The following is a 15,305-nucleotide window of genomic DNA, read 5'->3' as shown; positions in this document are numbered from 1 at the left end:
TTACTCTTAATAATAAGATGGTGTAATTTGATCCTTAATAATAAGTTAGGTTGAATATTATTTTTAGGAAATTTCCCTCTTACCGGTAGAGAGCATTCTGATGACATAATAAAAAGACTATTGTTTTTTACTTTTAAATTATTTTATGAGTAATGTATTTGGACAGTAAACTATTTTATTTTATTTCAAAATATGTCACCAACTTTTAAATTTTCAAAATATAGCAAAATATTAGAATTCTGATTTTGTAATTTTTTATTATTATGACTTTAACACCCTTTTTCAGATTTCTCGGACGAGGGATCCATGGTGGGTTGAAGCCTTCGACGGCAAGAACCCTCCCAAAGTCCGGTACCAGTCAAAGGGTAACGACGGATCGAAGTCGGTGACCCTGAAATTCCAAGCGGAGTCCACAAGGACGTGCATCATGTTTTGCAAGCGTTGAAGAGAATTCAACTTGGAAAACTGCAGCGCGTCTTCCATCGATGAAATCGATAGCGATGAGGACGAGGATGGAATTGGAGGAGGGAGATTATTAAACAGAGGAGCGGCAGCTCGTGAGGAAAGGAAATAGTGGATAATCAGTCGATAGTGGGGGGATTGATGGTGTTGAAGATGAGCTTGGATGAGTAGCGGCAGACCGCGGAGAATTTGATAAAGTTTTTGGAAGAGGAGAATGGTGGGCGATGAACAGGAGGACCCGACGGGGAGACTGATTTGAGTGAGGAATTGGAGAATGAGATGATCAAACTTTGAATTGGAGATGAAATTGGATTTTATGGCGCATATAATGGAGTTGGAACGCCATTGACAATTGATCTATTTCTCTGATTTTTTTATTCCTATTTCTTTTGTTTTTTACGATATTAAATTTAGAAATTTGATATATATTTGATTACTACTAATATATATCTGATATATACTTCATATAATTCTGATTTACTACTGATAATATAACTATTAATATCTAATATATACTGTGATATTTGTGTGTTGATATAATGCTAATATATCCACATCTTTTTTTTTTTCAATGAAAACAATGGTACAAACAAAGAAATGAAATCGTTGTATATACACTATATATCAGACATATATCATAGCTATATATGTACTAAATCAACGGTAAATCACTATGATATCACACATTATTAATAAATTGGCTAACATATGATTAAATTCAAAATGCTTTACATAGTATATATATATATAAAAAAAACTCAGTACCAACGCCATTGAAAAAATTAGTAGATAGATTAGTAGTATATCAAAACACATATCAAATGTAATATATTTGAAATCATTGGTAATATCAGTGATATATGAGTGGTTAGATCAATGGTGCATCATGAATTATATCACAAGTATATATCAACACACATATATCATATTTACATAAGTAGATATCATAGTTAAGGTATATCAATGGTAAATCAAAGATATATCAAATATATATTAGAGATATATATTAGTGGTAAAATCAATCATAAATCATATAGTCATATAAGAAGTTATATGGGAAATTGAGGTTTTTTACCCACCGATAGTTCAAATTGGATAAATGAACCCGTTTTAAAAAAACCTAATTTTTGACTCCACCCTACTTAATTTTGAACCCACCTTTAGTGAAAAGACGAATATACCCTTATTTATGATGCATTAACTTCCCATTAACTTCCACCCAACCATTTCACACCAAACTTTTAACCTCATATTTTACTTATGTTTGGAATTTAAAATAGTCCAAAATTTTCACACCATCCAAACTCCTCACATATCACGTTTTTTAAAATCCGAGAAAAAACATTGCCATGTGTTTGATCATTGTCCCCACACTATCTAAAATCGTTGTCCTACCATTTTCACATTTGAAGAGTTAGAGGTACGTTAACATTAAATTTCTGAAATGATTTGAAATATTTTCCATTCATACATTTTCACTTGGCTTCTTGAAAAAAAAAAAAAATGCAGTCAGTATCCCAAACAAGTATTGTTCCGAGATTGAAGCTTCGAGATCTGGCATTGAATGTTCAATCCCGGACAAATCCAGGTTCAATCCCGGATCGAAAGATGGTTCGGGAGTGAACCGGGATACATCCCGGACCAATCTCGAAGCACTGTGGTCCGGGATATGTCTCGGACCAAGACTGGTCCGAGACGGTCCGGGATGACATGTATTTTGTTATTTTTTTTACCACTTTTTTTGGACGATATTCTTATCTCACTTGATTTTATCTATTTGCAGATGCCTCGTGTTTTCATAACATTTGGTGGAGAATGAATGATAGTGAAAAAGATTACGTTGGTGGTCGCACGAGAGGATTGACAGTGGATAGTACAACCACATACAGAGAATTTCTAGGTCACGTGTATAGATTGAGTAATATAAACCCCCTTCAATTCGATATTATAATTAGACGCATATATCATTTTAAAACTAAAGTTTGTGTAATGGAGATAACTGATGACGATGACCTGAATTTTTTTTTAATTGGTGAGGATTATCTGAATTGCTTATATACCTATCTACTACGCCAAAGCAGACACATGAGAATGAAACGTACATGCCTTCTTTCCCATATCATGTAGGCCAAACGTATCCTCGAGTTGTATGCCCACAGCTTGTATTCCCCATTATAGAGACCCACACATTCGATACATTCATTTCCTTCCTCATCATCGAACCCCTCTTCTTCCCAACAACCACACCCGTATTACGGGCATTTAGGTCATGATATAGCGGGTTTAACACCATTGGAATCAGATGTTGTTCTATGTAACCTAGGAGATGACAGGGTATGTGATTGGAATGTGCCGGGATTATGGAATGATAATCAAGATGAAAGTGATGAATCATATGACCCGTTGGGAGAGTCAGAAGAAGGAGACTATGAAGCAGAATTCTGTCTTCCATCCCGGACCTTATCCCGGACCATTTCGCCTTCGGGATGAAAGGAATTCCAGCCTCATCCGGGATTGATATCGATCCGGGACAAACATCCGAGATGGAATTCAAAACGTCATCTCGATCCCGGATTCGATCCCGGATTCAATCCCGAACTCTATCCCGAACCAAATTCATCCGGGATTGAATACGAGATTGAATCCGAGATTGATTTTTCCCCAAATTTCTCAGTCGTGCAAGCACAACATGAAAATGACCCTAGATCTACATGGCTGCTTCAGATAGCGCCGATAATGATATCAGAACAACAAATGTTTTTAAAAATTTTGTTATAATCTACCTGACCACTAACCTTGCGATCGATGACTTCGTAGTGCAAAACAATGGAAGAGAAAGTCTTGGAAGCGTAAGGTCCGGGATGGATGACTCGTCCAACGTCCGAGATAACGTTCAATTCGGGATGGGGTTTAGGGATTTAGGACAAAGCAAACGTCCGAGATGGGGTTTAGGGTTTTACTTGGAGGGAGTTCCCTTCATTTTTAAACATGAGGGTACTATGGTAAATTGGCTTGGGGAGAGGTTAAAATTAAGGGAAGTTGGGGTCAAAAATTAGGTTTGTTTAAAAGGTGTTCATTTATCCAATTTGAACTATTGGTGGGGTCAAAAACCCCAATTTCCCAAGTTAAATCAATAGATATCATAGTTATATCAATAATATATCTTTTTTTTCGAGAAAGTGGTACCATTTCATTAAGAGGTATGTGAGAAACATACATACAAAAAGGAGGAGCCTAAAAAAAGGCTGTCCAATTAGAGGAAATGGTAGCTATAGAATAATTACAAGAATGATTTGATTTGGAGAACCAAGATGAGATATTTATATTGATGTTCTCCCAAAGCGAAGCCTTAGATCTAATAATCTTCGAAAAAATGCAGTTGTTACGTTCCAACCATAGGTTCCACATAAGAGATCCAATGGCGTTACTCCAAAGGATATCGCGCTGGCTTTTGAGAGGTTTTGACAAAAGCTCGGTAATAAATTTGTCAATAGTTCTGGGGAAAGTAATTTGTATCTGAAAAATATTTAGGATGTGCAGCCAAACAGCAGTAGTGAATGGACAATGAAGAAATAAGTGATCTAAGGATTCACCATTTTGATAGCATAGAACACACCGATTTGGAAAGCTTACCATTGATGGAAACCGAGCTTGTATCTTATCTGCTGTTTTTCAGACCTCTGTGGAGAAGGCACCAAAGAAATAATTTGCATTTTTTCGGAATGAAGAGACTCCAAAAGTTGTCAAAGAAAACTGATTGATCAGTTTGTGATGGTTATGATAGGAGGGATTTCATATCCTGTACAGAAAATGTTCCATTGGAAATAGCTCTCCAAATGATTTTATCAGGGCCTTTAGAATCAAAGGGCTGTTTGAAAGAAGATGTAAAAATGGCCCAAATTTTCAGCTCCTATCAAGCATAGGACGGTGAGGGAGGAAATTCCAACAACCAAATTGCCAAGCTTTAGAAACAGAGAGAGTTTTTTTGTCAGAGAGAGCATAAAATCTGGGTTTAGCTGGGTACAGGGGCCCGTTGCCGATCCAATTATGATACCAGAAATACAAATCTCTATCATTGCCAACTTCCCATGTAGTCGTTCTGTGAAAAATGTCCGTCATTTTTATAATACGGGACCAAGGAGCTTTTGAGCTACTGAATTTGCAAGTGGTGGGAAGTATCACTGGAAGATGTTGTACATATTTAGCTGAAATCAAAGAAACCCATAGGTTGTTATTTTCATTGAAGAAACGCCATAACCACTTTGTAAGCAGAGCCTTGTTTGTGATGCTAATACTTGTAATGCCAAGACCGCCTTGTGACTCGGGGAGAGTGACAATGTTCCATCTAATAAGATGAGATCCTCCTTTATCGCTGGTACCTTCCCAAAGGAAGTCCCTCATAAGCTTCTCAAGTGCTTTAGTAACTTAAGTGGGGGCTTTGAAGATCGATAGGTAATAAGTTGGCAACTGCTTAGAACCGATTGAATGAAAGTTAGGTGACCACCTTTTGATATGTAAGAATATTTCCAACGTTCAAATTTCCTGTGAACTCGCTCGATTATCGGATCCCAAAAAGATGAAGCCTTTGGATTACCTCACAGTGGCATCCCAAATAATTAATCGGAAGAGAAATAATTGGGTAATCTTCTAGCTAGATAGGGGAGATATTCAACTGGTATATTGATACCGGAAAATGAGGACTTTTGGATATTGATGTTGAGGCCAGAAGTTAGTTCAAAAGACTTTAGTAGTAAATAAAGATTCTGGAGTTTGGTCTCATCGGCAGTAGAGAACAGTAATATATCATCGGCAAATAAAAGGTGGGAGAGATGGAAATTCTTATGTTGAATAAGAAAACCTTCAATAAGACCCTTTGTGTAGGGTTCTTCCAAAATACGACTTGGATAATCCATAGCTAAGACAAAGAGAAAAGGGGAAAGTGGGTCTCCTTGCCTGATGTCGCGCTTGGCTGAAATATTTCCTCTCGGTTTGCCATTCAAAAGAATGGAATATGATACAGTGGAAGTGCATCCAATGATCCAAGAAATCCATTTGTCTGAGAAGCCTTTTTGATACAAAACTCTACAGAGAAAGTCCCAATTTAGCTTATCGAACTAATACCCCGTTTCTTTGAGCAACGCTAGAGATCGACCACTTCAATGGTATATCAGTTATATATCAGTGGTATATCAGATGTATATCAGTGGTATATCAGATGTATATCAAGTATATATGAATAGTAAATCAATAAATGATAAATTATATAATTATGTAAGAAGTTATATCAGTAAACATCATAGTTATATTAGCGGTATATGAGGCATATCAAGTTAAGATAAGTGGTAAATCATATAATCATATCATGAGTTATATCAATAGATACATAGTTATATCAGAAGTAAATCAATTGTATATCAGGTGATATATCAATGATATATCAAATATATATTAGACATATATTAGTGCTATATCAATATAAAATCAATAAATGTTAAATCGTATCATTATTTAAGAAATTATATCAGTAGATATCATAGTTTTATCAATGGTATATTAGTTGTATATCAGAGGGATATCAGTATTATATCAGAGGGATATCAGTATTATATCAGAGGTATATATTAGTGGAAATCTGAGGGAAATTGAATTCAACATCCCATAAGACTGGGCTACCGGGCCTCCGTGTTTTTGGGCTAGGGTAAATTTGAGATTTTCCAAGTTGGGCCTTGATAAGCCTTGATTAAAGGCTAAAAGTGTTAGGTTTGTATGCTTAGTTGGGAGTTAATTATGATGAAAAATGTATGTTCAAGCATATAATTTAGGGAAAATGTGCATAATTTGTGATTAGGGACTTTGGAATTCAATTATAGCTAAATGAAGGCTAATTTGTGTAAATATGCTTATTTTTTAAGGAAAAGTGAAGATTGATGATCAAAATGCGTCAGACACATTGCAGGACTAGAATTTCTAACTTACTAGAGAATGAGCAGTCAAGTTACTTTGAAAGTTTCAACTTCACAATGCTTCAGCCACATTCGATGCCTAAATTATCAAAACGGGAATAACAAATTTTGACCAAGTAATTGGTCCAAGATTTGTTATTAGTTCCTAATATCTCTACAACAACTAGTGGTTGCCAACTTCCCTTGAATTTCTCAAATCCTTGTTACTTCCATAGCCTATAAAAAGAGCCTCCAAGCATCACTTTTACACATCTAATTTTCCATGCATTTGTTTTCCTTTCCACTTTAGTTTTGTAGTTTTTATTTAAGTTTTATTTTCAATTATTTTTCTACAATTACTCTTGTTTATTTTATTTTATTGCAATTCAATTTGTTCCATTTTGTACTTTCTTTCCAATTCTAATTAAAATGCTTTATTTTGTTATCTTCACTTGTGTTTTAATTTCTTTCAATTCCATGAGTAGGTAAATTGTTTCTTGAACCCTCCTACGAGTTTAGTTCATCTATTTAAATTACATCTATCAGTGAGCATGACGTATTACGCTATCTTTTGCTTATCTTGATTGATTTAATTTATCCAGTTGGTTTTCTTGTTGGCCACTTATTTAAATCACATTAGTTTGAATTTAATTCTGAAAAGGTTAGAGTCAAACGGATCTCATCAAGGTAAAACGGGAAGTTACTTAGAAATAAGAACTAAAACAAGATCCTAGACATATGATCTCTTACCCGTTAAACGTAAGTTGTCACTTGATTTATTTAGAATTCTAGAGTTGTATAGACATATGTAAACACTAGCCTAAGCTTCTAAACAAACCAAAAGCAGTATGGAATAGGAGTTGAACCAGTTTGCATAAATTGAGTGTAATTACGGACACATTTGGTAGGTGTAATTCATCATTTTAGAACGAAACAGTAGTAGGGGGTTGGCCTTTTAAATTATATTATTTTCGTGTGATTTTCGTAATTCAACCAATCTCACCAATTTTTATCACGAACTCGATTGCTCATTCCAACAATTTACAAAATCAATTTTAAAAGAAAACTAGTCCCTGTGGAGACGAACTTGGAATATTTCCAGATTATTACTTGTGACAGTGTGCACTTGCACTTATCCTCTAGCTATTAAGCAGAGGCGCAACAGGCCTCCATGTTTTTTAAAAATTTGTTATATTTGAAAAATTCGAATATAGATGCTAATTTTATTATTTTACCTAATATTTTGCCATTATTGCAACCGACTCTTATTTTATTGAAACCCATAATATCATCAAAATCTCACCAAAATCTCTTTTAATTTTATTTTAAAAAATTGGTAGGACGATTCTTCCCATTTTTTTCTTCTTCCCTGTAACTTCTCACCTCCTTCTTTCTCTCTTTTTGTTCTCCATTTTTTTTCTCAACTCGAAGCAGTAGTGTAACTTTTTTTTTCCTCTTTCTTCATCTACATTTCTTTTTCTTCAACTTGATCAAGTTTACAGGATAAAAAATTGTTCGTAGCAATTTTTGCAAAGGGATATGTAACTGAAGAAGCTTTGGGACATTGTATTATAGTTGCTACAATTTTTTTCTTGTTTCCCTAAACTATAGCTTGAGATGACCAAATATCACTACTGCATCAAGTTGAGAAAATAATGGAGACGAAGAAAGAGAAAAAGTAGATGAGAAGTTGTAGGGAGAGAGCAAAAATGGAGAAATTAAAAAAAATACTAAAATAAATTTTGATGAGATTATGAGATTTAATAAAATAATTAAAAAAAAAACAATAGGCAACATTGTTTTCTTATTATGGGACACGTCAGAGTTAGAGTAAGGAGTACAGTGCTTCTTACGGTGAAGGAGTGAAGTAAGATTTGTCAAAATAGAGATATGAGCCATGTGAAAATTGTAAAATTACCTATACTTAAAAAACAAATAAACAATTTACAGAAAGAGGAAATAATAAAATTTTTGTCAACCTCCTAATATATGATTTATACTCCAAATTTAAGAAACCCTAATTTCTTTCCCCCTCAAAATCCACATACCCCTCCCTCCCTTTATCTCCCTCACAAACCCGAATCTCTCTCTTTCTCTCTCACTAAAACTAGTCGCCACCTTCTTCCTCTTTCCTTTGGTGAGAACAAGTGTTGGCGACGACCCTACGATAGAAACCTTGCACCAACGCATTCTCAAGCAGCAACAAGACACCATTTGCAACAGTGGTTGATGTTGGGAAAAAATAATATAAATCAATCGATCCTCCTGTAAGTTCTTCGAACAGGAACTATTTGATTTTCCCCTTCCACAGGCTAACAGCAGATAAGTAACAATAACAAAGGAATAAGAGATAGGGATTGAAAAGCTTAACACAACAGTTATTATACTGGTTCACCCCTATCTTGGGACTACGTCCAATCTTCTGCAAAAAAACGGATTCAACTATAGTTGCGAATATTACAATAGAGATCTCATTCAAGATATTACTATCTTGCTTCACTAGTAGAAATTCAGTTTATCATGAGGTTTTTTAACGTCACAAAAATCTTTCATGACGTTTTTAACTCCATCACGTATATGCCCATCACGAAAGGTATACGAGATGTTTAAAAAACGTCATAAAAATTAGCACACGTGACGGTTAATTATCGTCATGAAAGACATGGACTTCCACGACGTTCATAAAACGTCATGAAAAATGATTTCGTGACGGTGATACAAGGTCATGGAAAAACCTTGAACAGGGAGGAGAGGTCATGTGACATCCTTTCATGATGGTGTTTAAACTTCACGAAAGTATATTTTTGTGACGGTTTACAAACGTCACTAATGATTTCATTTTGTGACGATAAAAAAGAGTCACAGTTTGTGCGTCATCGTTTGTACGTCCCTATTTGCGCGTCATGGAATGTACAAATTTTATAATAACTCAAAAACTAACTATAATACGTATGAGACCCTCGGTCCCTCCACAAACTACATTCAACAACAATCCACAATTCTATATATAAACTTCTATATAATTAACACCTTCTATACATAATACGTGGACCACCCCTCCCTCCACAAACTACATTCAGAAACAATCTAACATTTACAAAAAAAAAACTGTATCTAAGTAATAAAAATGAAATCGATATATTCAAATCTTAGTACTGTATATAGCACATACTAGTCTTCCCATCTCTCCATAAATCATATCTAACTTACAAAGATAAACATAAATTGTTTGAAAAAATAAATACAAGACTCTGAAATATTTCAATTTGAACTAAAATACCAACCAATTAAACTAGAGATATGAAGCTTCCATTGCTCTAAATCCATCACTTGCTTCTATTGCTTTTTTGTTGTTTAATTTTTTCCATACTCCACAAAAAATCTAGAACATGAATTCAAGAGAAATAAGTTAGCTCTTGAAATAGACATAGCTCTTGAAACAAACATTCGAGTCAAACACTAAGAAGACTACCTTCGTAGCTTGTTTCTGTCCAGCGTAATTAAATTATGTGAAAGACACTATTTCGACTGCTATGCTTTTTACATAGAATATCATAGTAGGCCTTCAAGAATTTTAGGACTCAAGATACTTGGAAATAATCAGTAGGCTAGAGAAAAAATGCATTTCAATATAAACTATTTTTCATGTATTAGAACCACCTAGAATGTTCGTAGCTTCATAGCTTCCCTAATGAAATGTTCGTTTTTATATTTTTCATAGCTTCCCTCATGGAATGTGCATAGCTTCCTTAATGGAATGTCTGTCATTAAAAAACATGCAATTACTAATTACCTAAAATAAATGATATACCATTCATCTCTCTAAAATAAAACTAAACATACAAATATATCTAATTCACTAAGAGGATTCAATACTCATTCATCAAACACAAATAAAAAAAAAAACTAAAAATAAAATTTCGGCATGACTTATGCTAGAAATTACCACCTTCTTTATAAATATAGATTATTGTCCTAGCTATCAAGTGTACTATTAGCAAAAGGGAAAGACATTTTCTTCTCAGCTTCACAAACTCAAGGTTATGGTATATTACAAGCAGAAACAACAACAACAAGGAAGCTTTAGAAATGGAAGGACAAAATCGTTCTCACTCAAGGAAAAGAAAAATCAATTAGTCTTATCTCATTTATATTGATAAATTTTGTATATCAATAACAAGTGAATAACATTGGCTAATAAAATATCTTTACATCTATTGATGTCACAGGATGATGTAGAATCGTTGCACATGACAATTGAATATAAAGATAAAGGTAGTTGAAAATACACATTTCCTATGGAAGCCAATAAACCACCAACAACCACATAAGCAAAACCATCATCAGTAGGACCTTTCTTAAAACAAGGAGCTTCAATATGTAACTTACAAAGATATGCAAAAAAATTGTTTAAAAAAATAAATACAAGAGACCTTTCCACTTGAACTAAAGACCAACCAATTGAATTGGAGGTATGAAGCTTTCATATTGCTCTAAATCCATCATTTGCTTCCATTGATTTTTTGTTATTTAATATTCTCCAAACTCCACAAGAAATCTAGAACATGGACTTAAGAGAAATAAGTTAACTCTGGAAACAAACATTCAAACCAAATGCTAATGATTACTAATTTGAACTTAATTCTTCATCTTAACATAATGGGAAACAAGATGTAATCATTCTAAAACACAATACTTAAGCGTGTCAATCAAAATCATTCATTCACAAATTTATCTAATCTACAATTCAAACAAAATGGACATGGACAATGAAACGATAGTCAAATATAATTATAAAAAAATGTTCATTTAGTAGAAGACTAAAACTGTATAATTCATTGCATTCATATATTGCAACTTGATATTGAAGTAATGGCAATGATCCCTTGGATCTGCTTGTTCTGCAAATAAAACTATAATCATCGTGATAGTTCTTTAGCTGCAAAAAGAACATTATCATAATGAATTTGAAGATCGAAAAATAGGTCGATAACACCATAATCATATCATATCGAGAAGTTTAAATGATTGCAGGGTCCCTGATACTTGAGAGCTGTAAGATCATAAGCTCTTGTTGAGGATCAAGAAAAGAACTAAAATAAGAAATTAACTTCTCGGATTGTAATTTAACCATTACGGAAGAACATTTCAGTTCAGTCGAAAACCACAATAGAAACTCAACATATAATTATTCAATATTATAATAGACACACTATTTACCATAGAGTTAAAATGGTAAAATTTGAATTCCACAAGAGGAACTCAACATGGAAGCAGTCAAATATAAGCATGAAAAAATATATAGATTAACGAACTTTGGTCATACTAATTAATAAGAAGTTGTTATTTTGTAATGATACCAATTTCTACCTAAGCAGAAGAGAAATTCCTGAAGTCAAGAAAGCAAAAATAACAACAAGAAAAGACCTAGTCACTTAACCTTCTTTGGAACTTAGGACTTTCCACTGGTGACCATTATGCAAAATACGAAAAACCAAGGTCAAAGGAAAAGACTCCAGATGGAAGAACTGGAACTCGATATAATGCAAACTCCACAACTACAAAAACTCAATTATAATTAAGTTTAATGAAAAATATTACACATAAATATAAGTTTTGATTCGAGATTTTTAACAAACAAGGTCTCGAGAAAAATCTAGCTAAAGCCCAACATTTACACTTATACACAAAAAATTAGTTCAAATCGTTAGCTATTTGGAGATCAAATCATCAAATATCACAACCATAAACAAGCAAATAGTTCCAACAATTAGCAAGCATAACAGAAAAGTTCTTAACATTAAAGAAGTTAGTTATAAATAGCCATTTGTTTAGTCATTGCCACTGTGCTTCATTGATCATCTTTGATTGAGTCACCTGAATATCATCATTTTGCTAATTTGTATTGCCAAAAAGAAAACATTTAGACAAAACAATAACTATTTATTTTCATTCAAACTGTAATGCATATATACTTGACGAGAAAAATATAATGCTTTACAGTGACTGTAGTCATAACAGAGCATAATCAAACAATTATAAACAACTAGAATCAATCATATCCATCCAGAACATCCAACATTCATAAAGAAACATCTAGCAACAATATCCAACGCGCATTAAGAGATAAAAAACATAGATTAAAACATGTCATTCATACTAAACGCTCCTAACTTCTTGAGTCGGATTGAAACCTAGGCAACAAGGTAAAATCAACATGTTACAACTCAGTTTTGGCTACTAAAGTTGAATCTAAAATGGTGTTCAAAGGGTCATTACCCACTAAACCTTGCTGAAACGATGGCGAAAGTGTTGAGACTTGTAGATTTGATGACAAAAAGGTGTGGGTATCACAGATCGGGCTTTGTTTGGGCATGAGTAAGGCGTAAATTTAGAATAAGACAATTTACTCTACCAAGATTATGTAGGACACTTGTCCACAAAAAATGGTTTAAAATTTAACAAACCATACCATAGTAACCAATTGGGCTAAACTAACAAACTCTCCATTGAACCATTCTTGTAAACTATAACAAATTCCAGATTGGATGTAACAAAATCAGGAAAAAAAAAATACAACTACATGGGAATCACTTTTCAGTAATTTCTGATTTGGGTTAAGTTAAAAAAAACATATAATCTCACAATCAGATCAAAATAATGGCCATATAACAATTATCACCTTTGCTTTCCCTCCTAGTCTAGTTTCAGAAGCAAGGATTCGACTTTCCATAATCTTCTTCAAGTCGCTACGTAACCTTCTCTTGAAGTCTTTGAACATTGGTGAACCTCCAAATAGTAATGTATTCAAAAGTATAAGAAATAAATCTATTCAATAAGAGAAATAGGCTTTTGTAAAGAATAAGAATGACTACCACAATGAAAAACAATCATTGTATATGTCTAAGCTATTGAATTGAAGTTAATCTCAATAAGAAGTCATGTATAAAAAAACACTCAAAAAAAAAAAACAAAAGGAAAATAAACTGGACATAAAGTAAATGTGATAATTGAAAGATGATAGAAAATAGAGCAGCAAACAAAAAGTTAATAGAAGTCTACTTAAGAAACAAAAATCATCTAGAAAGGAGACCAAACTAACCTTAGAACTTCTCTTGCACAACCAAATGAAGAATAAAAAGGAAGTTTGTTCTCGAGATGACAATGGATGATACACGTTCCATGATATGCAATTAGCATTTGAATCATTCCAAACATCTTGGAAGAAAAATGACTTGGGGTCAGCATTAATATTATTCAAGAAGGTGGAGTCAGAGAGGTAAATATGTACAGTTGTACAGTTTGCCCATTTAAGGCATTTCTCTTTTAATTACTCATTGAGGGACCGTCTTCTAACAGCTTTTGTAATAGCTTAAATTAGGGCAATTTCAACAGCAAGGACATCATAGAATCCTAATACAAAGTTTAATAATATATTTAAAATTTTTTAAGTTCAAGATCTAAATTGGCACAATTGAAGACTAACTTTATGATTCATAATAATAATAGTGATAGTGAAATTTGCTTACAACACCACTTCTCTGAAGATCAAGTGCCTTTTGGAATATAATTTCCATATCATCTGACATCAAAGGCATTGCATATAATTTCAAATACAAATTGTAAGCTGCGAACTTTAAACTAACTCCTAAGTCCTATCCTTTCACTTCAATGGTCAAAAACATCCTTTAAACTCATAAAACATATAAAGACTTTTGATTGATTAGAAAGTTCATCACTATCAAACTAACCTAGAAATACTCCATTGACACTAAGAATACCAGTAATTGAATACTTGAAATGAACAACAATCCGACAATCAACTTCCTTAGACAAAAGACAAATGAAATTAATAGTAGTAACGATGTATAAATAGAGTATTAGTAACCAAAACTTGGAGAGATAAACTAGGAATCTGATATGCTGACATACCAAAATTAAAAAAAAAAAATCTCAAACAAAACAAGAAAAAATTCACTAACAACACTCTAAATTAGGGCATTAAAAGGGCAACGTACAAGGCTAGAAGCCCCCAAATACCTCACCTGACAAACCTTCAAACTTGAATTTAGAACGAAAGAGCACAAGATAACAGAGAGGGCTAGGCCAATTGAACCCGAAGTTGAAAGAAAGCTATAAATTTGAGAAAAAGAAAGAAGTGGGTTATGCACCTAATCGAACTCACCAGAAAATGTTCAGCGTTTGCCAAAGGAAAAATGTGAAGGACGAAGCACAGAAGAATCACCGCTCAAACAATCGCTCAGTAAAACGCCCGTTGAAGTTCACCGCACAAACGAATGCTCTTGGGTTCGTCGTTGCTCGTTGTCGCACGCTACCAAGAGAGAGGAGATACAGTGTAGAGGAGAAGAGAAACTACGACCCAAAAGAGAGAGGAGAAGACAAGGGTTTGATTGTTTGGAGTGGGAGGGAAATTCATTTGGGAAGTTTTGGGAGGGAAGGAAATAACTTGGACTTCGTATTTTTTATTTTTTGGATTTTTTTAGATGGAAATATTAACTTTATATATATAAAAAAAAGATAGAAATATCAACACAATTTTTATTTTTTTAATCACAAAAGTAAAAAATTCGGAACACTACATCTTTTCCTGCAAAAAAACGCGCCTCAATCTTTCGTGACGTTTTTTAAACGTCACAAAAAATCAACTTTTTGACGACCATTTCGTCACGGTTAAAAAATGTCACGAAAGGTCAAAAATCCGGAAATCTCCATTTTTTCCTTCCAAAAATGAGTTTTTTACCTTTCGTGACGTTTTTTAATAATTTTCAACAGTATTTTACTATTCATGGACGTCACAAAAACCCAAAATTCTAGTAGTGCTTCTAAGTACGTTAACAATGGTTACCTAGGATTACACAATTGGAAATACCCTCACTAAAC

General features: G+C 33.5%; 1 long non-coding RNA gene across 3 annotated transcripts; it reads right to left on the bottom strand.

The window, feature by feature from the left end:
- Positions 1 to 8,205: 8,205 nt before the first annotated feature.
- On the bottom strand, positions 8,206 to 14,875 carry LOC111012158 (uncharacterized). 3 transcript variants are annotated; one of them, XR_015787791.1, is made up of 4 exons: positions 14,590 to 14,875; positions 13,507 to 13,622; positions 13,087 to 13,193; positions 8,206 to 10,165 (listed from the first exon to the last, which is right to left on the bottom strand). It is a non-coding gene; the product is annotated as an uncharacterized LOC111012158 (long non-coding RNA). The 3 variants fall into 3 exon arrangements; XR_015787792.1 differs by having other exon boundaries at positions 8,207 to 9,786; XR_002601523.2 differs by lacking the exon at positions 8,206 to 10,165 and having other exon boundaries at positions 12,825 to 13,193.
- Between the last annotated feature and the right edge of the window lie 430 nt (positions 14,876 to 15,305).

This window comes from Momordica charantia, unplaced genomic scaffold, assembly GCF_013281855.1.
Source record: "Momordica charantia cultivar OHB3-1 unplaced genomic scaffold, Mcharantia_2.0 BLBB01000131.1, whole genome shotgun sequence".
NCBI lineage: Eukaryota > Viridiplantae > Streptophyta > Magnoliopsida > Cucurbitales > Cucurbitaceae > Momordica > Momordica charantia.
This window is presented reverse-complemented; position numbering and strand designations above follow the sequence as displayed.